At 44.8% G+C, this 21,376-nt stretch overlaps 1 protein-coding gene across 1 annotated transcript in view; it reads left to right on the top strand.

Moving 5' to 3' along the window:
- The window catches only part of LOC140477394 (uncharacterized), a 165,720-nt gene extending 145,880 nt beyond the window's left edge, over positions 1-19,840 (top strand). The window contains exon 7 of the mRNA XM_072571224.1: positions 19,759-19,840. The gene's annotated coding sequence lies outside the window, so the exon portion shown is untranslated. The remainder of the gene's footprint in view (positions 1-19,758) is intronic.
- Positions 19,841-21,376: the final 1,536 nt, after the last annotated feature.

Here is a 21,376-nt window from a genome sequence, read left to right as displayed (position 1 = left end):
AAGCTTTAGGTTTTCAGCTCACACAGATGCTGGTGAAAATAGATATGTGAAACATTTGTCTTAGATATAAATAGTTTAGTTTATTCTATTTTATCCTCTTTTCTTTTGCTTAACAAACATTTGCCTTACGGCTAAAACCAAATCTGCAACTTTGCATGCTTGTGTGTCAGTGAAAGATCACCTCATTAAATAAGCAAAAACAAACATTGGTTCTATCAAATCTAGGATATCATTTATCCAGTAATAACATCAGCAGGGATCATAACAATACGCTGCAGCCACGTTGTATAAGAAATGCAGTGTGTACAGGTTGAGGATAGTTTGTGTTATCCGAGATGTTGTGGAGCTTTCTGTGTTATTGGAATTGCACTAATTCAGATAAGTGGAGAATATTCCATCACATTCTTGGCTTGCACTTTAAAAATGGTTGATTGGCTATGGAGTCTTAGGAGATTAGATACTCACTACAAAAGTTCCAGCCTCTGACCTGCTTTTGCAGCCGTAATATCTATATGGCTGGTCCAGTTGTGGCTTTTATCTGGTAACCCTGGGATGTTGATGGGGGATTTGATGGTGGTGACATCATTTAATGTCATGGTGAAGTGGATAACTTTTCTGGTGGAGCTGGTCATTTGCTGACATTTGTGTGGCATGAATGTTACTTCCCACACAGAACTGTGGATGTTGAAAATCCAAATCAAAATTGCTGGAGAAACTCTACAGATTTGGCAAATCTGTGGCGAGAAATTAAGTTCACCTGGACAATCTCAGATACCTCTCTCCCCTTCCTGAATTTCTCCCTCTCCATCTCCGGTGACTGACTCAATACAGACATCTATTTCAAAGCCACAGCTACTTCGACTCCACCTCCTCCCACCACTCCCCCCCCACCGCCGTAAAAATGTGATCCCTTACTCCCAAATCCTCTGCCTCCTCCGTATTTGCACCCAGGAGGAGCAATTCCACTCCAGAACATCCCAGATGGCCTCCCTTTCCAGGAATCACAATTTCTCTTCTCAGAGATCAACAATGCCCTCCAGCACATCTCCTTCACTTCCCACATCTCCACCCTTGAACATCACCCCTCCAACTGCAACAAGGATAGAATCTCCGAGGCCCTTACCTTCCACCTCACTAATCTCTGGATACAGCACGTTATTCTCTGCCATTTCCACCACCTACAATCAAGCCCCTCCACTAGAGATATAGTTCTCTCCCCACCCCTATCAGCATTCCACAAAAAGAATTCCCTCTGTGACTCCCTTTTTAGGTCCATTCCTGCCACCAACCCATCCTCCACTCCTGGCATCTTCCCTTGCCAACGCAAAAGGTGTAAATCTTGCACCCACATCTCCGCCGCATCTGCTCCCAGGAGGACCAGTTCCAATACCGAACAACTCAGATGGCCCCCTTCTTCAAAGACCGCAATTTCCCCCCAGACTTGATTGATGATGCATCTCTTCCACTTCCCGCTCCTCTGCCCTTGAGCCCCGCCCCTCCAATTGCCACCAGGACAGAACCCCACTGGTCCTCACCTACCACCCCATCAACAGCCATATACATCATATCATCCGTTGTCATTTCCACCACCTCCAAATGGACCCCACCACCCCTCCCCTATCAGCGTTCCAAAAAGACCACTCCCTCCGTGACTCCCTCGTCAGGTCCACACCCCCCACCAACCCAACCTCCACTCCCGGCACCTTCCCCTGCAACCGCAAGAAATGCAAAACTTGCGCCCACACCTCCCCCCTTACTTCTCTCCAAGGCCCCAAGGGATCCTTCCATATCCGCCACAGCTTCACCTGCACCTCCACACACATCATTTACTGCATCCGTTGCACCCGATGTGGCCTCCTCTATATTGGGAAGACAGGCTGCCTACTTGCGGAATGCTTCAGAGAACACCTCTGGGACACCTGGACCAACCAACTCAACCACCCCGTGGCTCAACACTTCAACTCCCCTTCCCACTCCACCAAGGACATGCAGGTCCTTGGACTCCTCCATCGCCAGACCATAGCAACACGACGGTTGGAGGAAGAGTGCCTCATCTTCTGCCTAGGAACCCTCCAACCACAAGGGATGAACTCAGATTTCTCCAGTTTCCTCATTTCCCAGCCCCCCACCTTGTCTCAGTCCCAACCCTCGAACTCAGCACCACCTTCCTAACCTGCAATCTTCTTCCTGACCTCTCCGCCCCTACCCCCACTCCGGCCTAACACCCTCACCTTAACCTCCTTCCACCTATCACATTTCCAATGCCCCTCCCCCAAGTCCCTCCTCCCTACCTTTTCTCTTAGCCTGCTTGGCACATTTTCCTCATTCCTGAAGAAGGGTTTATGCCCGAAACGTCGATTCTCCTGCTCCTTGGATGCTGCCTGACCTGCTGCGCTTTTCCAGCAACACATTTTCAGACCTCATCTACTGTGTCTTGATGTGGTTTCCTCTACATTGGGGAGACAGGATGCCAACTCGCAGAATATTTCAGGGAACATCTCTGGGACACACGCACCTAACAACTTTGCCGTGCTGTGGCTGACCACTTCGACTCTCCCTCCCACTCTGCCAAGGGCATGCAAGTCCTGGGCCTTCACTACTGCCAAATCCAAGCCACCGATGCTTGGAGGAAGAACACCTCATCTTCTGCCTTGAGACCCTTCAACTGCACAACATCAACGTTGACTTCACCAGTTTCCTTACCTGCCCTCCCCTCACCTCATCCTTGATCCAACCCCTCAAATCGGCACCGCCATCTTGACCTGTCCTATCTGTCCATCTTACTTCCCACTTATCCATTCCACCGTCTCCTCTGACCTATCACCATCACCTCCACTAGCATCTCCCTATCACCTTCCCAACTATCTTCCATCCATCCCATCTCCACCCTGCAATTTGTCTGTCAGCCCCCTTCCCCCCCAAACATTCCTGATGAACGACTTATGCTTGAAACATCAATTCTCCTGCTCCTCGCCTGCTGCCTGACCAGCTGTGCTTTTCCAGCACCACACTCTTTGACTCTTACTGATACAATCATAGACAGACATATCTGCAGCTAGCAGATTGAAGATGAAGTCAAGTATCTTTTTCCCACCACCTGCTGCAGACCCAATCTAACAGCCACATCCTTCAGAACACAAGCAACTCGATCAGTAGTGGCACTGCCAGCCACTCTTAATGAATGTTTAATCACCCATCCAGAGTATATTCTGCACTCTTGCTAACCTGAATGCTTCCTTTAAGTGGAGTTCAAGTGTTTATTCTTCAGGTAAGGGTGGAGGGGTTAATATTGTAACTAGCAGAATTTCCTTGCCTGTATTTGACCTAAAGGGGTCAGGAGTCAATGATGAAAATTCTCAGGGCAACTCCTTTTTGATTGTATACCACTGTGCCACCACCTCTGCTGGGTCTGTCCTTCTGGCGCCACAGGACATACCCAGGAATGGTGAAGGTGTTGTTTGTAAGGTACGGTTATGTTGTGTTGACTAGTCTGTGGGACAGCAGTCACAATTTTGGGACTAGACTCTAGATGTTGGTAAGAAGCTATCGACAGGACTGCACTTGTTGTTGTTTTTTGATTAGATTACTGATTAGATTACTTACAGTGTGGAAACAGGCCCTTTGGCCCAACAAGTTCACACCGACCTGCCGACACAACACACCCAGACCCTACATTTACCCCTGCACCTAACACTATGGGCAATTTAGAATGGCCAATTCACCTAACCTGCACATTTTTGGATTGTGGGAGGAAACCGGAGCACCCGGAGGAAACCCACGCAGACACAGGGAGAATGTGCAAACTCCACACAGTCAGTCGCCTGAGACGGGAATTGAACCCGGGTCTCTGGTGCTGTGAGGCAGCAGCGCTAACCACTGTGCCACTGTGCCACCCACTGTGCCACTGGTGCCTTAATCCATGCCATGTGGTCCGCCTGACTTTGTTCCATTTTCATTAAGGCGTTTTGCAGTTTTGATCCAACTGAATATTCATTTCAGAGGGCGGTTAAGAGTCAACCGCATTTGCAGTTGGTCTGGAGTCACACGTCACATCTGTCTCAATCGGATTTGAACCCCTGGTCCAACAACTATTCACATTATACATTAACGATTTGGACAAAGGAAATGAGGCATTGTTATTAAGTTTGCAGATGACACAAAGATAGGTGGAGGGACAGGTAGTGTTGAGGAAGTTGGAGGCTGCAGAAGGACTTAGACAGGCCAGCAGCTTGGGAAAAGGAGTGGCAGATGGAGTACAGTGTGGGAAAGTATGAGTTTATGCACTTTGGTGGGAAGAATAGAGGCATAGACTATTTTCTAAATAGATTCTGGATTAGTGGTGCTGGAAGAGCACAGCAGTTCAGGCAGCATCCAAGTAGCTTCGAAATCGACTTTTTGGGCAAAAACCCTTCATCAGGAATAAAGGCAGTGAGCCTGAAGCGTGGAGAGATAAGCTAGAGGAGGGTGGGGGTGGGGAGAAAGTAGCATAGAGTACAATGGGTGATTGGCGGAGGGGATGAAGGTGATAGGTCAGGGAGGAGAGGGTGGAGTGGATAGGTGGAAAAGGAGATAGGCAGGTAGGACAAGTCTGGACAAGTCATGGGGACAGTGTTGAGCTGGAAGTTTAGAACTAGGGTGAGGTGGGGGAAGGGGAAATGAGGAAACTGTTGAAGTCCACATTGATGCCCTGGGGTTGAAGTGTTCCGAGGCGGAAGATGAGGCATTCTTCCTCCAGGCATCTGGGGGTGAGGTAGCAGCGGTGAAGGAGGCCCAGGACCTCCATGTCCTCAGCAGAGTGGGAGGGGGATTTGAAATGTTGGGCCACGGGGCGGTGTGGTTGATTGGTACGGGTGTCCCGGAGATGTTCCCTAAAGCGCTCTGCTAGGAGGCGCACAGTCTCCCCAATGTAGAGGAGACCGCATCGGGAGCAATGGATACAATAAATGATATTAGTGGATGTGCAAGTAAAACTTTGATGGATGTGGAAGGCTCCTTTAGGGCCTTGGATAGAGGTGAGGGAGGAGGTGTGGGCGCAGGTTTTACAGTTCCTGCAGTGGCAGGGGAAAGTGCCAGGATTGGAGGGTGGGTTGTTTGGGGGCGTGGACCTGACCAGCTAGTCGCGGAGGGAACGGTCTTTGCGGAAGGCGGAAAGGGGTGGGGAGGGAAATATATCCCTGGTAGTGGGGTCTGTTTGGAGGTGGCGGAAATGTCGGCGGATGATTTGGTTTATGCAAAGGTTGGTAGGGTGGAAGGTGAGCACCAGGGGCGTTCTGTCCTTGTTACAGTTGGAGGGGTGGGGTCTGAGGGCGGAGGTGCGGGATTTGGACGAGATGTGTTGCAGGGCATCTTTAACCACATGGGAAGGGAAATTGCGGTCTCTAAAGAAGGAGGCCATCTGGTGTGTTCTGTGGTGGAACTGATCCTCCTGGGAGCAGATCCGGCAGAGGCGGAGGAATTGGGAATACGGGATGGCATTTTTGCAAGAGGTAGGGTGGGAAGAGGTGTAATCCAGGTTGCTGTGGGAGTCAGTGGGTTTGTAAAAAATGTCAGTGTCAAGTCGGTCGTCATTAATGGAGATAGAGAAGTCCAGGAAGGGGAGGGAGGTGTCAGAGATGGTCCAGGTAAATTTAAGGTCAGGGTGGAATGTGTTGGTGAAGTTGATGAATTGCTCAACCTCCTCACGGGAGCACAAGGTGGCACCAATGCAGTCATCAATGTAGCGGAGGAAGAGGTGGGGAGTGGTGCCGGTGTAATTACGGAAGATCAACTGCTCTACGTAGCCAACAAAGAGACAGGCATAGCTGGGGCCCATACGTGTGCCCATGGCTACCCCTTTGGTCTGGAGGAAGTGGCAGGATTCAAAGGAGAAATTGTTAAGGATGAGGACCAGTTCGGCCAAACGAATGAGTGTGTCGGTTGATTGGTACTGTTGGGGACGTCTGGAGAGGAAAAAACGGAGGGCTTGGAGGCCCTGGTCATGGCGGATGGAGGTGTAGAGGGATTGGATATCCATGGTGAAGATGAGGCGTTGGGGGCCAGGGAAACGGAAGTCTTGGAGGAGGTGGAGGGCGTGGGTGGTGTCTCGAACGTATGTGGAGAGTTCCTGGACTAGGGGGGGATAGGACAGTGTCGAGGTAGGTAGAAATGAGTTCAGTGGGGCAGGAGCATGCTGAGACAATGGGTCGGCCAGGGTGGTCAGGCTTATGGATCTTGGGAAGGAGGTCGAACCGGGCAGTGCGGGGTTCCCGGTCTATGAGGTTGGAAGCTGTGGGTGCGAGATCTCCTGAGGTGATGAGGTTCTGTATGGTCTGGGAGATGATGGTTTGGTGATGGGGGGTGGGGTCATGGTCGAGGGGGCAGTAGGAAGAGGTGTCCTCGAGTTGACGTTTGGCTTCAGCGGTGTAGAGGTCAGTGTGCCAGACTACCACTGTGCCCCCTTTATCCGCTGGCTTGATGGTGAGGTTGGGATTGGAGCAGAGGGATTGGAGGTCTCCGCGTTGTGAGGGTGAGAGGTTGGAGTGGGGGAGGGAGGTAGATAGGTTGAGGCGGTTAATGTCCCGGCGGCAGTTGGAAATGAAGAGGTCGAGGGCAGGTAATAGGCCAGCGCGGGGTGTCCAGGTGGATGCAGTGTGTTGGAGGTGGGCGAAGGGGTCCTCGGAAGGTGGGCGGGAGTCCTGATTGTGAAAGTCAGTTCGGAGGTGGAGGCGACGGAAAAATTGTTCGACATCACAGCGTGTGTTAAATTCATTGATGGGTGGACGGAGGGGGATGAAGGTGAGTCCTTTGCTGAGGACTGATCATTCGTCCTCAGTGAGGGGGAGGTCTGGGGGGATGGTGAAAACTCAGCAGGGCTGGGAGCTGGAATCTGGTGTGGGTGTAGAGCTGGGAGTGGGGTCAGAGCCAGTAACTGGAGTGGGTGTGATGGTGAGGGGAATGGGGGTGGAGGCATGACCAGGGGTAATGTTCCCCTTGGGGTTCTGGGGGGTGGGGATAGTGACAATGGTGTCTGTGGGGGACATGTCAGCAGAATGCAGGTGAGTGGCGCTGGTGGGGGCGGAAGTGGTGGTGACCACGGCAGTAGAGGTGGCGGAAGTCACTGAGCATGTGGCATCAGCGATGATGTGAAGGGCAGAAGTGATGTCAGGTGTGATGCATGAGGAATTGTGAGGGGTGGAAGTGGTTGTGGGAGTGGTCATGATGGGGGCGGAAGTGACATCATCAATGAGCGTGTGGTGGTAGCTGCATCAGTCGCATGGCTAATGGTGGAATAGGTTCCAAGGCTAGGGGAAATCTTCTGGAATGTTTGAGGAGCGCTGGTTATGGAGGTGGGTGGATAAAAGTTTGTTGTCCTTACAGTTTTTGATGTTTGAGATGGAATTGAAATACTGTTTGTTGAGAGTATGAATTCTCTTGAGGATGTGGTACAGAGTGAATCCTTTGCAATTCTGAGAGAGTGTGGCCCTCAGCTGGGGCAGGGCTGACTGGAGAGAGGTTAGGTGCCGGCGCATTGCTGCAAGCGTGGAGCGGAGGATCTTGAAGGAGAACTGTTGCTGGTGTTTTTGAATCTGTAGTCTGTACTGTTTGTCCTGTTCAGGTCCGAACTCTGCTGGTTTAAAGGTGGTCCGGAGTTCATGTGGGATGAGTTGGTTACAGAGGGGTAAGTCTTTGGAAATCGAAAATGGAAAGGGACTGAAGAGTCTTGGTTCAGTTAGGAAGGCAAATGCAATGTTAGCATTCGTTTCAAGAAGGCTAGAATACAAGAGCAAGGATGACCCTATAGCTGAGGTGCATAAGGCTCTGGTCAGACAGCATTTGCAATATTGTGAGCAGTTTTGGGCCCAGTGTCTAAGGATGGAGATGCTACTGTTAGAGGGGTCCAGAGGAGGTTTACAAGCATAATCCCTGTGATGAAGGGCTTGTCAAATGAGGAGCAATTGAGGACTCTGTATCTGTGCTTGATGGAGATTAGAAGGATGAAGAGGGGATCTGATTGAAACTTACAGAATACTGAGAGGCCTGGATAGAGTGTACCTGCCAGAGTGAAGGTATGACCCTATAGAACTGAGATGAGGAGGAACTTCTTTAGCTAAAAGGTGGTTAACCTGTGGGACTCATTGTCAAAGAAGGTTATGGAGGCTAAGTCATTGAGTGTATTTAAGACAGAGACAGATAGGTTCTTGATTAGTATGGGGGTTTAATGGTAATGAGGAGAGGTCAGGAGAATGGAGTTGAGAAACATATTAGCTGTGATTAAATGGTGGAGCATTCGGCCAAATGGCCTAATTTTGCTTCTATAGCTTATGCTCTTATGATATTAGTCTAGGCTACTGATACCAAGTAGGGAAGGATACACAAAAGATATCTTAGGCTCAATCATGATGAAGTGTAAATAGGTTTATTACATATTACTTGATACATAGCTAATAACATTTAAGATTGTTCTTTTGTACAATGGGTTGTATGTGTTTTCCTGCCTGTTCCATTAATGTCTGTTCCATTAATCTTGTTTGTTATTGGACCTCATCTAAGCAGCATACATCTATCCTGCAGGCACCACTCTGTCCTTTATGCTGCAGTTTTGTGATAATACACAGGAGTGGTGGTGTACTTTTAGATTCTGTCTGTTTTCAATGGTTTCCTTTGCTTTCCGGTGTGTATAAAACTCAGTAGGAGGTAATGAAAACCCAAGAGGTCATCTGTTTTGGATCTTAGAAAAATAACCCAAAGCATTTTCTAAATGTGGAAAAGATAGAAATGTTGGCAAGCTGGGATTCCAAGTAGATAAATCACAATAGCGAACAAGTACAAACAAAAACTGAAAATGTTAACAAAATGTTTTCCTTTACCTAGAGAGGATTGGCAGGCAGTAGGGTGATCATTATAGCTGTAGATGTCACTGGTTAAATTCCATTTAGAGATGTGTGTTTTATTTGGGGCATTATATCTCAAGAAGGATATATTGGCTTTCAAGGGTGTATAGATCTATTAGAATCATACCATTGTGAGTCAGGTGTTGTAACCAGGCCTGAAAATCATGGAACTAAACTCTATGACTGGACTTAAATATGCCCTAATTCACCAACTACAAAACCGTTTTTCAAAATGTGAATGGACCAAAACAACTTTGATCAAATCTTCAAAATGCAGACTGACGATGTCTGCAGCTGCCTACGTGTAAAGTTGATTGCTTCTCATTTCCCCTCTACCTGGGCATTTAGGGATGAATCTGTGCTCCCATCTGATCTAGTGATCTGGAGGTGGATCAGAACCATCCAGCTAAACAGCTTTACACAATTGACACATTTTAGAATATTGGTACATATTGCCTTTTCCATTTTTTAAATTTCTTATTGCAAAGTTAGTTTTCCACCAAGTGATTACTGGTATAAAAACTAGAAGGCATCATAAAGTTGGAAGTTAGACCATCTCTTGATGTTTTGTAGTGAAAGTTTTAATGCAAAATATAATAGAGATACCTTGGGGCACCCTAGAGACAGCATTTCCTCTTTAGATCAGGCCCTTTGTTCTATTCATTTTGTTCCTCTCCTTTACAACAGCATGTTACAAATGAGCTCTTTGCCACCTATCCCATATACTGAACTATAGTGTGAGTATGGGTTACAGCATTGTGTCAAGGTTAAGTTTATTGTTCATGAAAACCCATTATTAGTGACAGTAACACAATTCTTTCCCAAAATGTTGGATTAAGTTGATTTATTTATCAAATGTTTTCCATATATTGGCACTTGAAACAAAACAAAGGTGACAAATAGCAAATAACCCATTAAAGTCACCGGAGGGGTAATTCTATAATTCTATGAAATGAAGTTTATCCTTTAAGCAGCATTTAAAATCCATTCTAGGGTATGAACTTTCCTACTCCTCTAGCCAATAGCAAGGCTGAATTATTTTAAGCACATTTATGAAAAGACCAACATTAATGCCATTTCCAATTTCACTCAAATATCTCATACTTTTCAGGAGAAACAAGGGCTGCAAAGGCATAACTACTTGTTCAGAATTTGCTAAATTCCGATGCTGCCTGTCTGCACGAAAACCAGTACAGGCAGGTCACAGATCATGATTCTCATTACCTGACTATTAGTGCACTTAAAGATTTGTTATTCTGCTCATTCAAGCTCCAGAAACATTGTTCTATTATTGAGCAGGTATCAACTTGCACTTTCAGCAACTTCCTATGCAAAAAATAAATAAACACCAAAAAGTGCAAGAGCAAATTTAGCTAAAGGCAAATGCCTATTAGATGCCTTGCTTAGAAATTTGGCTTATCACCAATTTATTGAGAAGTATCAGAAAAACCGACAGTTGAACGCATGTCAAGGAATACTGTGATTAAATGCCTATCACTCCAAACTGATTTGCAGAATTTCTTATCCCCCAGCTGGACTTAACTTTTGTTATAGCTGGTATCTTTCTGGTCTTTCAGCCAGAGTATCATAGATCCACGTCCTGAGCTCACATTCTACCTTGACATTGCTTTGTTATTGGAAATGCTGCCTTGGTGATGAGATACAAAACAGAGAACCTATCTGGTTGTCCTGGTGGTTCAGGCAAATATTGATGATCATGAGACTGTATTTCAGCTGGTTCTACTATTTGTTTGCTATACTTTGGTGAAAGATCTACTGACCTTGAAAAACCAGCATAAACAACTCAATCCTTCTACTGTGCCACGGTCCTTCATATTTGCAAAAGTCCTGAAGACTTCTATTTAACTTAAACACAGCAAAGAAATAAAATGAATGCAAAGCCTTCACATCAGAAGAAATTATTCCCTATGGGTTTGCTCACCCAGGTTTAGTGCTTTAACAGGAAGGTTTATTGTTTTCTGCTAATAACTTATGTCGCATAACAGTGGCAGAAATACTTAGACCCCCATTACATTGGGAAATTAGGAGTTTTTGCACCATCTGGCTTTGAGTGAGCAGAGCAGAGTGCAAGGATAGTGCCATAGGAAAGCAGCAGAAGATTGTTGATTGCTATGAGCTCAGGGCAGAAAGATCAGAAAAGTCATACAGTGAAGCAGTGAGCAGAGAAAAAATTGAGAATGATGCAATTTTAGTAGGATGCTGTGCAACAGATGGCACTGGGCAAGTTCTAAGGTATGGAGAGGAAAGAGAAATTAGAGACAGTGTAATGGTGGGAGAAAGGTATAAGATCAATAACAGATATTGATTGCGACTTTTCATATGAGAGCAAGTCTGCACAAAGGTAGATATGTTGAGTACTCTAAATAATAAAGGGGATCAATGTCCAAGACTTGGGTATGGAACAGATTGAGTGCACAAAAAGTTGATTGCATGGAAGAATTATGAAAGAACCAGGTGGAAGAAAGAAAAAAGAAGTTGACAGGAATTTATAGATTGAGGGGCACATGTAGGGTGGATGAGGTGGTCAGAGCATGAAAATTGAGCATAAGCTGACACCAAATATGAATTGCTGTAAGAATAACTGTAAGACTTCCTGATATAGCTAAAAGATCCTAAGCAAGGTACAGCAGCAATAATGAAAAGTATGAGGAAGATGCAGAGTGTAAATTTTTTGCCCACTACTGAGTGGCAATAAGCCATGACAGAAGCTCAAGCGGAACTTGCGCAGCTTAATAAAAAATTATGTGAAGGATGATTAACTGCAATGATTGGCATTGTTACGTCTTTGAGCATCTTAATTGTCCTAGTATGTTAAAAGTTTGACTGCGTGTTCCTTGTTGGGTAATCGGATATATGTAACTAAACCACTTCTTTTTGTTTTTTTTTTACCTTTTGAGATCCCTCATTTCATGTAGATACAACAAATCTTCATTCTCAGACTAGAACACATGTTCTAAAGGCAGCATGGCACTTGGAGTTGCTGTAAAATGCAGAATGGTTAAATTTTGTCTGATACTTGCTTTAAGCCTATTCAGTGAAATTCACTGATTTGTTCATACATCTCCCCTAAATCAATTGGTTCCTTTTTTTTGAGTCTTGTGAGCTCTGCCCTCATGATGGATGAGTAGAAATGAATCTGTAAAGTGAGAACATAATGTACCAAAATCGAGACTCCTCATAGGTTTCAGACGCTTGACATGTGAATGACTGACAATTTATCAGCTGGATATCTGAGCTACATGGGGCAGCAGAGCTGATTACCATCAAACCAAACAAGTTCAAATGATGTTTCAGTTCTAAATCCCTTTGGTCAAAACCAGAAAGGAAACCTCATTTTAATTGCAACATGTAGTTGCATATCATTCTGTCGAGCACCACAAACCCAAAGGAAAAAGTGGGAATTGCAATTTAATGCTGCAATTGAGTCAGTAAGGATTTCCAAGGCTTTGTTTTATAAATTTTCATGTGTTTCTGTTATTGGAGTGTTACAATTTGTCAGTAGAAATCAATGCACTTGCTTAATTCTCAGTATTTATCTTCATGAACTATATAAATCTGTCCCGGCTAGCCTCCTATTCAATACAAAACAAATGCCCCCCAATTTTACACAAAGTGAAGCTAGTGGATTTCAGTTTTAATTTTTATCAATTGGTAAAATGATTATTGAATAATAGTTTCCTGCTTCATGTAGTGTGTTCCTGAAACAGAGGCTTTGCTATCAGGTTAACCCTGATTTGTGCTGAGTTAGCTCATGTCAGCTGATGCGGTGATGAAGGCGAAAAGGAGAAAAATAATCAGCTGTGGACTCTGTCCTCTTTCTACCCAGGCTGGTGGAAGCAACTTCATTAGCAGCTTTCCAAAGGGGATTGGATATATACTTGTACAGGAAAGGTTTGCTGGGGTGTTACAAGAGGACTGCAGTGAGAATAATGTGAAAAGCTGATACAATGCCAAATTTAATCCTTCCTGGAAGCTGTGCACTATTCAAACTCAACACATCAGAAATAGACATTAGGAGTTGCCCAGAGGCTAGGTGGCATTATAGAATGATATTGCATCATGAATCATTGTATTCAGCAAAGCTTGGGACAAAATAAAGTCCCAAGAGATTGGGAAATTGTAGATACATAAGAGTTAAGATCGAGAACTTGGGTTTTAGATGTGTTAGTTATAAAATTACCACAAATAGAAAAAATGACTATATTGCTGAATTCAACAACAATTTACATTTGTATGGCATTTTTAATGACAGATACTTCACAAAAGAGAAGAACCACGAGGCAGGGAATGAATAACAAAGTAGTGCTATTAAAGAGAGGGAATTCCAAGAGTAGGGTGGCAATTAAAGACATAATTGCAATTAATGGTAAAGTGGATGGAACATGTTTCCAAGGATGTAGAGCTGAAGAATTAGTGAGTTGGATATTTATTGGAGTTTACAAGCAATTTTCAGAATGGGCCAGACCAAGTCCCAGATTTATCAGATCTGCCAACTATTAGTCGCGAATTAGTAGTGCTCCTTGAACTAATAGGGACAAAATTTGAATATTCCAAGAAATGAATGGAATATGGGACAGAATAAAAGACTTTCTGGGAACAAGGTAAAGTCAGCAAGTGAAAGAAGAGTTAAACAAATTGACAAAACAACAATTGCAGAGTACCATGGGAATGGAGAGCCTGAGGCTAAAAATCTGAAAAAAGTTGTTGTCAGTAACATGGAGAGAACATTTTTCAGCGGAAGATGTAACAAAAAACAAGATTGGATGGAGACTTGGACAATATTGACTGGGTGGTGATACAAAGAATTGGTCAGATGGTCAGTGGTTCAAAGAAAAATGGTAGATAAGCTATGTAGGTAAGGTAGAGGCTAGGATCACACAAATCTATTGTAGTAATATCAATGGGTTTGTAATCCAAGACCTCATTCTAACATATGTAGAAAGTCAGCCTAATGGTGACAATACAATACCTGTTGTAAAAAACAAACTGGTTCATTAATATCCTTTTTAGGGAAGCTGTGAGTTACTCCAGACCCACAGCAATGTGATTAACTCTGAACTGTTCTCTGAGCAATTAGGAATGGGCAATAGATGGCGATACCTACACTTCTTGAAAGAATAAAGGAAAAAGAAATTGTGGGTAGAATCTTATAGGGGCCTGAATGGTGTGCTGTGTAAGATTTGGGTCAGGATTGCATGAAAAGTCTGGCAAGACCTGTCCTCATGTAGAGAGCAACTTACTGCATTTTTTAATTTACTGAGTTGATATGAACTCAAATGGCAGTGATGAGTTGCCGAATAAGGGGGATTATAGCTTGTTAAATGTCTTATTAAAGCCACATCTCACCTCACTAACATTGAGCACCCTAACTCCCGAAATACACTGAGCAATCTAGATGTGGAGGTCAGACTGGGTACCTGATGACTTCAGTTCATCACTGGTTGTGAGGAGCCTCTGTGTCGTTCAGCACCAAACAGCATCTCAGAGCATGCTCTATTGGCACCAGCCACACTGACCCCCCAACCATGCACATTGATATTTAACATTTGCCAAACCCTCATGATCTACATAGCATTTCTTCAATCCACTTGCAAGACCTGTAGGAAACACAGACTTGCACTGCAGGGTTCACTAGAAACTAGACTCTTCCATGTCAACAAGGTATCCTAAACCGATCTAGCTCCATTTGCCAACATTTGGCCTATGTTCCTCCAAACCCTTCCTATTCATATATCCATCCCAGATGCCTTTTAAATGTTGTAATCGTACCAGCCTCCACAACTTCCTCTGGCAGCTGGTTCCATACACACACCACCCTCTGCGTGAAAATGTTGCCCTTTTAAATCTTTCCTCTCTCACTCTAAATCTATGTCCTCTAGTTTTGGACTCCCCTCTCACCCTAAACCTATGCCCTCTAGTTTTGGACTCCCCTACCCTGTGAAAAAGACCTTGGCTATTTATCCTGTCCATGCCCCTCATGATTTTATAAACCTCTATAAGGTCACCCCTCAGCCTCTGAGGGTCCAGGAAAAATAGCCCCAGCTTATTCAACCTCTCCCTCTAGCTCAAACCCTCCAACCTTGGCATTATCCTCATAAATCTTTTCTGAACTCTTTCAAGTTTAACAACGTCATTCCTATAGTAGGGAGACTGTAACTGAATGCAGTATTACAAAAATGACCTCCCCAATTTCCTGTACAGCCTCAACATGAGATCTCAACTCTTATACTCAATGTACTGACCAATGAAGGCAAGAGTGCCAAATGCCTTCTTCACCACCCTGTCTACCTGCGACTCCACTTTCAAGGAACTATGAACCTGCACCCCTAGATCTGTTTGTTTGGCAATACTCCCCAGGGCCCTACCATTAACTGATGAAGCCTTTCCCTGGTTTGCCTAGTCCGGGGAATCTGCAGTTTATTGTTGAGGTGTGGGTTCTATAGTGCAATGAAGAGATCCAAGGAGATATAAGGCAGTTATATGCATATTACCATATGAAAATAATTATGCTACCTGATAGACAACTATGTGATGTAACTTGTCATTGCTTTCCAGTCAGAGAAATTAAGTTGCCAGTAGATCATGCGTACGGTTCAATAATTCATGCTGCCAGTAAAGTTGCCTCAGAAATATGAATGTGGTTTTGTTGCGCATACTTCATTGGGTTCAATGTCATCAGTCTCTCCCACAGGCAGTCTGATTGACACACACTGCTCTACATCCAAGTGAAGGGCAAAGATGGATTGTCAAAGCTTGGCCATGTGCTCAGTAGTTTCTCGGAAATGGCATGGGCAAAACAGATGTTGTTCTTTTAGGGGATGTGTGCTGAGTGGTGAGTGGTTCTGGGAATCATACGTGGTAAAGTAAAACTAAAGTTGGATGATAGACACACCATCAGGGTGGAGTAGATATTTAATAGAGTGAGTCTGATAAGATATGGAGAGAAATATCCCTGTACATCATGACAGAAGGTTCACCAAAAAACACACTGGAAACAGCACTTACTGAAAAAACCCAAATGATTCTGCGTTACGTCTCAGTTTGCAGCAAAGAATGAATCATAGGGATTGGGAACATGAGTATAAAGTTCATGCTACCCAATATTGTGCTTCTTATTTGCAACAACTTGGAACCACTTCCTCTCTACCACAGGGCATTCTTTATAAATACTTTTGATCAACCTATTCAGACAAATGCCTGGCATAGGTGGAACTTGAACCTGGACACAAGGACCCTTAAGTTAAAATTAAGTCGTACGATATCCCACAGCAGGATCTGAGCTCACACCCTAACAGCATTACCTTAAGCCCTAGCTAACCAGTCCAGTGACATCACCACTACACTAACATCTCCTCAAGGGCATTCTCCCTATATTATTCAACAATGTTGTCAGGCACCTCATGAACCAGTTTACACCAGCTTTGCATTCAGGCTAATAGAGATTGTGACCTTGTGAACTGTAACAGCAGTAAACAATATAATTATGCTAGGTACTCAATTTAATTATAGCCATTATATAACATGCTACATAATAGATAACAGTGGGACATTCCATGTCATTGGTTTCCATTCAGAAAAAATTAGATTGCCAGTAGCTCATACGTACAGACTAGTAATTCATGCTGCCAGTAAAGTTACCTCAGAAACGTGAATGTGGTTTTACTGTGGACACCTCATTGTCATTGTTCAGTGTCATTAGTCTCTCCCAGAAACACACTGCCTATATCTCCTTGGAAAATAGCTTAACCTTGGATAAGAGTGGTATCCTCTCATGATCTGAACCAGATATTCACAGCTTTCAGAAGATAATTCTTTCATTCAGTTTAACAGTAACTGTATGATATGTAATTTAAAATTATTTGATAAATTGTTTGATTAAATTTGACAGAGGTGAACATATACAGTAGCTGTATGATCACTTTAACGTGTATGTTATATTTTTTTGTAATTAATACGAAGTAAAGAGCATGCCATGTTTTGCTATTTTAAAAGGTTGCCTTTCTTGACCCAAGCCAGGTTATTCTTGCATTCCATCTCCTCATAGTTTTTTGTTCCAGATTGCCTTATGGCAGAATTTGTTTCAAACAACCTTTTAGACTCAGAAAAAATCTTCACAAATTTCCCTGGAAAGATCTTTACACAATGGCTGGATCTGGTTTTGTTTGTATGCTGTCTCAGATATGGATCAAAGTCTGTCCAACATGTAGGGTTAATATTAACCATTCCCTACCCTCAATCTAGCAGGAGTCATCTTACCTGGCACGAGGCCATTTCCACCTGGCAGCATATCATCTCCAGCAGTTTACCTTCAAGTTGGCCAAAGCTCCTGCTGTAAGCAGGCAAGGGCCTACTCAAAATGGCCTGATGACCATCGCAGATACAAGAGTTATTCTGTTGGTCTATCAGTTCCATGTTGGACAGGATAAACCCCAAACTGTGGGAAAAGACCAATGCCAATGGGGCTTGACTCCCCTATGCTCATTGACCTTGTCTGCACATTTTAATGACAGGTTTTCCAACTCACCAAGTATTTTGCTGCATATACCTAGCAGCCACAACTATTTTACATAGAACCTTTTAAGTAATAACACATCTCAGGGCACTGCATAGGCACAGTCTAAAACAAAATACAGCATGAGGCTTCAGAAGGAGGTATTAGATCAGAAGACCAAAGATTTGGTCAAAGATGTAAGAAATAAGAAAGTGAGTGGGAAAGGCAGAGTTTCAGGGAGGGACTTCCAGAACTTGGGTTTAGGCTGATAAGTTGTTGGAAATTAAATAGAGATGCTCAAGAAGCCAGAAGTCAAGGTATCTCAGGTGAGTGTTGAGCTGGAAGAGAATTTGGAGAAAGGGAAGGGCCAGGCCATGGAATGATTTGAAAACAAGGATAAGGATTTTAAATCGGAGACTATTCTTAATAGGGAATGGATGTAGGTCAGTGAGATCAGAGAAATAGATAAATGAGAACTGAGGCCAATAAGAACACAGACTGTAGAGTTTGTATAAACTCGTTACCTCAACCTCAAACATCGACCCGGGTTCAATTCCCACCTCGGGCGACTCTGTGTGGAGTTTGCACATTCTCCCCGTGTCTGCGTGGGTTTCCTCGATGCTCTGGTTTCCTTCCACAATCCAAAAGTGTGCAGGTTAGGTGAATTGGCCATGCTAAATTGCCCATAGTGTTAGGTGAAGGGGTAAATGTAGGGGAATGGGTCTGGGTGGGTTGCGCTTCGGCGGGTCGGTGTGGACTTGTTGGGCTGAAGGGCCTGTTTCCACACTGTAAGTAATCTAATCTAATCTAATCTAATCAAGATGCCTCAATCTCAAATGTAAATCTCTGGAGATCTTATCTCTTGGTTTAAACCTGACTTAAAACTGCTCTTTTATCCCCCTGCCTTGAATTTGCAATTCAAACCAAATTACCAGATATTTTCACTTTGTTTCTATCATATCTCCATTCACATCGACTATGTTCCTTAGTGACTGGGAGGTACAAAAATCCTTTTCTTATATGGAGCTGCTCAACGCTGGATTAATCAGCACCTCACCTAGACAAGGGAATTTCAGGTATCATCTGAAATGTTAACTGCCATTATCCTACAGTTACCCAGGGGCTCTCCTGGTGCAGTGGTAGCATCTCTACTTTTGAGCTAGAAGGTCCAGGTTCAACTTCCAGAGATGTGCAATAACATCACTGAGCAGTTGATTAGAAAATGTCTCAGGCAAATGCATCATTTTATTAGATTGGTTTAACTCACTTAAAAGCTATTGGCTGAATCTGATGTTAATTCTAGAATTTAAGTCATAGAGTCATAGAATCATACAGCAGGAAACAGAACCTTCGGTCCAACTAGTCCATGACAACCAACTTTCCCAAACTAAGTTACTCCTACTTGTCTGCATTTGGCCCAAATCCTTCTAAATCTTTCTTCTTCACTCTGCTATCCAAATGTCTTTTAAATGTTGTAACTGTACTGGCATCTTCTGACAGGTCGTTCTACAAACAAACCACCCCCTTTGTAAAAAGGTTGCTCCTCAGGTCCTTTTTAAATCTTTCTCCTCTCACCTTGAAAATATGCCCCCTAGTTTTGAACTCCCCCGCCCTAGGGAAAAAGACCTTTTCTATTCACTTTATCTATGCCCTGTACGGTTTTGTAAACCTCAATAAGGTCACTCTTCGACCTCCTAAGCTGCACTGAAAAAGGCCAGCCTGTCTACAATCTTCTTATAACTCAAGCCCTTAAATCCTGGCAACATTCTGATAAATCTTTTCTGAATCCTCTCTAACTTAATAATATCCTTCCTATAGCAGGACAACCAGAACTGACACAGTACTTCACAAGTGGCCTCACCAATGTCCTGTACAATCTTAGCATGACGTACTAACTTCTATACTCAAAGGTCTGAGCAATGAAGGCAAGTGTGGTCAACCATCTTAACCACTCTGTGTACTTGTTGCACAACTTTCAAGAAACTATGTTCCTGAACCCCTACATCTCTCTGCTAAAACTATCCAGGCCACTGCCATTAATTATATAAAACCTGCCTGCCACCACCACTAGCCCCCTCACCCCTTTTAGCTTTACCAAAAATACAGCACTGCTCATTTATCCAAATTAAACTCCATCTGCCACTCCTCAGCCCATTGGCCAAATTGATCAAGATCCCTTTGTAATCTTGGATAACCTTCTTCACTGTTGACTATATCATTGAACTTCAAAAAGATATAACAGTTCAATACCCACCTTACACCAAATTCCCAGATGTAGTTACTCAGCCCTTCTCTCTGTCTCGCTTCAAAAAAGGCTCCACTCACACTAAAGTGGCTTGTAACAGCTTGGTATGTGATTTTTCTCTTTTAACTTAGGTCTGAACAGGAATCGAAGTCTCCATGCAACAATGTGTCTGTTTCAGCAGGCACATTCCAGAAGGAGGTGTGTGACAGTCTCGTCCCCCCCGCAGCCACTTCGAGGGCAGCGTGCGGTGCGGCAGAGAGTCCGGGCGTGCATAAAGGATCTCACAGGCAGAGCCCTTCTCACCACCAGCCAAGCCACGTCTTGGTGCTTGTTGGAAAGTTCTGGCGATGAGGCATTCTGCCAAATGGCTTTGACAGTCTGCTCAGGGAACCGCTCGACAGGATCCGCCCTCTCCTTTTCCCGAAGGGTCTCATGGACGCTACGTGCTGACCACTTCCTGATGGACTTGTGGTCAAAGGTGTTTTTCCTCATAAATTTCTCCACGAAGGACAGGTGATACGGAACAGTCCAACTACTCGGAGCGTTCCGCGGCAGCGAGGCCAGGCCCATCCTTCGCAACACCGGGGACAGGTAGAACCTCAGTACGTAGTGACACTTGGTGTTTGCGTACCGGGGATCCACGCACAGCTTGATGCAGCCACACACAAAGGTGGCCATCAGGGTGAGGGTGGCATTGGGCGTGTTTTTTCCCCCATTGCACCGGTCTTTGTACATAGAGTCTCTTCGGACCCGGTCCATCTTTGATCTCCAAATGAATTGGAAGATGGCCCGGGTGACTGCGGCGGCACAGGTCCTGGGGATAGGCCAGACCTGTGCCACCTATAGCAATACTGAGAGTACCTCACACCTGATGACCAGGTTTTTTCCCGCGATGGAGAGCGACCGTTGCCCCCATCTGCCTAGTTTCTGTCTCCTCTTCCTGATCCGCTCCTCCCAGGTCTTGGCGCACGCCCCAGCCCCCCCGAACCAAATACCCAGCACCTTCAGGTGGTCAGTCCTGACGGTGAAGGGGATAGAGGATTGGTCGGCCCAGTTCCCGAAGAGCATGGCCTCGCTCTTGCCTCGGTTTACCTTGGCCCCCGAGGCCCGTTCGAACTGGTCGCAGATGCACACGAGTCTGTGCACGGACAGCGGATCCGAGCAGAAAACAGCGACGTCATCCATGTACAGGGAGGCCTTAACCTGCCTATGCAGAGGAAGTCTGGAGAGGAATGCAGTGGTGCTTGTCGAGGTTCGTCCCGAGCAGCGCCGTGACGCGGGACTCCGTGCTCTACGGCCTGTTCCCCTGGACTCACACCGAGACGAACATTAACTGCGCCTGGAGGATCATCAACTCGGTGAAGGACGCTCTCTGGGCGGTCCGAAACCTGTTGATCTTCCAGCTGAAGGAGTTGACCCCGACCGAGTGTTGCAGACTGGCACATTCCAAGGTCCAAGACTACGTGCTGAGGGATGCGCTGGAGCTCTGGGCAGCTGCCGCCAAGGCGCGGTGGGGAAAGACCACCGTGTAAGACCGGCCTGCCTAAAGAAGAACAGGGGGCCCATGCGGACGTTTTTTTGGGCTCTGCTGATGCCTCAGCCAAATATATGTATATGTACAAGATTGAAAAATGCACAGGATTGTAAAGGACAAGGATAAATTCGAATCTGTGTTTGTAAATATGGACATATGTATGGCATGATCAAATGTACAGACCATCAAATCATTTTATGAATAAAGTATATTTT

This window comes from Chiloscyllium punctatum, chromosome 1 (genome assembly GCF_047496795.1).
Source record: "Chiloscyllium punctatum isolate Juve2018m chromosome 1, sChiPun1.3, whole genome shotgun sequence".
NCBI lineage: Eukaryota > Metazoa > Chordata > Chondrichthyes > Orectolobiformes > Hemiscylliidae > Chiloscyllium > Chiloscyllium punctatum.
This window is presented reverse-complemented; position numbering and strand designations above follow the sequence as displayed.